Raw genomic sequence first — 2,621 nt, forward strand, 5'->3', positions numbered from 1 at the left:
CAAACTTTCTATTCATGCACATGTAGAACAGCAAAAGGTTAATAATAAATTAAATTGTTTAATTATTTTATGTACTATCAGTGCAGTGGAAGAGTCTTATACTGAAACATGGCGGTCATGTTACTGATGGATTTGACATGAGCTCATTAGCTAAAGTATCAGACGGATACACTCCAGGACACATGATCACTGCAATAACACAAGTACTCACTGAAAGAAGAATACAACAAGTAAGAATAATAATAATAATAATAATAATAATAATAATAATAATAATAATAATAATAATAATAATAATAATAATAATAATAATAATAATAATAATAATAATAATAATAATAATAATAATAATAATAATAATAATAATAATAATAATAACAATAATAATAATAACAATAATTTTTAATTTTAATATAAATTTTTTTCTTGCTCTCTCTTAAGCTTCGCAAGCGTCCATTAACTACAGCAGAATTCATTCCTTTTCTTGCTAAAATTGATCCGATTTATAGAGAAGAAGAGGAAGCATACAAAGTAAATCTATTATTAGAACTGTTTAGGAACCTTGTTACTAAAAATAGTACATGTATGTAGTACAGTAGTACATGTATATAATTAGGAGCTTTGTTAATTAATTGTTACTAAAAATAGCATCTACATTATATTACATGTATTATAGGCAGAACCCTTCAGTGTTCATGCAAATTAATACTGAGAGCCTTGTTACTAAAAATAATCTATATGTACTGTACATGTAATTATAGTGTAAAAATAGAACTAATATTTTATACCTTTTTTGTTAATGTAGGCTTGGTTTAACAAGACTCCTCTTGGAAAGAAGAGAGCTAAAGCTATCAAAGAAGCAAAGGGAGAGGATGATGGAGGAGGAGGGAAGAAAGGGAAGGGAAAGGGGAAAGGAAAAGGAAAAAAGAAAAAGAAATAATCACAAAAATACAAAATACACTTATTAACTGTATTATTGTCTTTAATTACACATGTACATGTACAATGTACATCATGTATTGATAATGAATTCCTGATGTGTGGGCGGGTATCAATGAATCTAATTAACTGATCACAAGATGTCCTTTGAGGAGGACAGGTGTTGGTATGCGTTTGAGAGAGGTGATCATGAAGAAGCTGTTCGCTTACTACCATTAGTGAAGGAACCGAATAAAATTAAAAGAAGATATGCATTGGATGATACTAGTTTACTTCATTTGTCTTCAAGCAATGGCTGGTTAGATGTTACAAAAGATCTCATCACTAAATATCACTGTGACCCACACGAAAGAGATAGTGTTGGTAGGACTTGTCTTCATTGGGCTGCAACATATAATCATGTTAATGTGATGAGATATCTCATTGATGAGTGTCACTGTGATCCAATGGCTGTTGACAGGATCGGGTGTACACCTCTTCACTGTGCTGCTGCTCGTTGGGGTAAATCTGCAGCTGTTGAATATTTACTATCAACTGGTAAATGTGATCCATTGGCTAAAAACAAGTATGGGGACACACCATTTAAACTAGCTAAGGTGAGTGGTCACACTGATATTCTTTCTGTCATGAAGAAGTTTGGTGATATAAAATCATCTCATCCAATTGATTCTTATGTTAACGTCCTCCTGGTGGGTAATCCTGGAGCTGGTAAAAGTACTCTTAGTCATGTCATCAATGACACAGCTACTGGCCCTTTTGTTCTTGGTTCATTTAGAAATGTTGGAAGGGTAGTGCCCTGTACTGCTGGCATCATTCCTTATAAACTACAACACAGGACACTGGGTAACATCATTCTTCATGATTTTGCTGGTCATTCCGAATACTACTCCAGTCACAGTGCTGTCATTGAGAATCTGTTACAAGGTTCTGGTGGTGTGTTCCTAATAGTAGTCAATATATTGGAGAAGGAACCAGTCAAACAGCTTCATCAGTGGCTAACAGTTGTGAGAAATGAAGCACAGAAAACTCTTAATCAATGCCATGTTATTGTAATAGTCAGTCATGTGGATGAGATAAGTAATCCTGTTGAAAGGAGAAGGAGAAAGGAAGAAATACAGGAGATTATCGTAAAGGAAAGGTGTGATAGCGTCTTCTTAGATTGTCGTAAGCTTGGTGGGAGTGGTGTGGATTCCTTCTTTAATAAGTTGTCTAGTGCCTGTGAGTCCATTCGTAGTACAAGTGGAAGGAATTTGAGTCTTTATTGTCACATGATGTATGGTCTACTGGAGGAAAGGAAAGAGAATATACTGACCCTCTCTGATGTAATGTCTGCTGGTAAGGACAATGATGATTACTTTATACCAGATAAGAGAGAAGACGTCTTGGATGTTCTTGATTCGTTGCACTCAACTGGTTTGATGAGTGTTCTTAAAAGTAAGCGCAAGGTATGGGTTGTTGTGAATAAGGGTATACTACTAACTGAGGTGGATGGGATTCTCTTTGCTCCAAAGACATTCAAAGAACACGTTGACATTGCTAGCAATACTGGTATTGTTAGTGTGTCTGGTCTGACTAGACACTTCCCTAAATATGATCCTGGCATGTTGATTCGTTTTCTAAAGAACATGGAACTTTGTGAAGAAATCAATCCATCTTTCCTAAGAATGACAAACCTCCATCAG

At 34.6% G+C, this 2,621-nt stretch overlaps 1 protein-coding gene across 2 annotated transcripts in view; it reads left to right on the forward strand.

The window, feature by feature from the left end:
* Positions 1–2,621, forward strand: part of LOC100637809 (IQ and AAA domain-containing protein 1-like) — a 9,796-nt gene that overhangs the window by 1,034 nt on the left and 6,141 nt on the right. The window lies entirely within an intron of this gene.

This window comes from Amphimedon queenslandica, unplaced genomic scaffold (assembly GCF_000090795.2).
Source record: "Amphimedon queenslandica unplaced genomic scaffold, v1.1 AMPQUscaffold_12877, whole genome shotgun sequence".
In the NCBI taxonomy this organism is placed as follows: Eukaryota; Metazoa; Porifera; class Demospongiae; order Haplosclerida; family Niphatidae; genus Amphimedon; species Amphimedon queenslandica.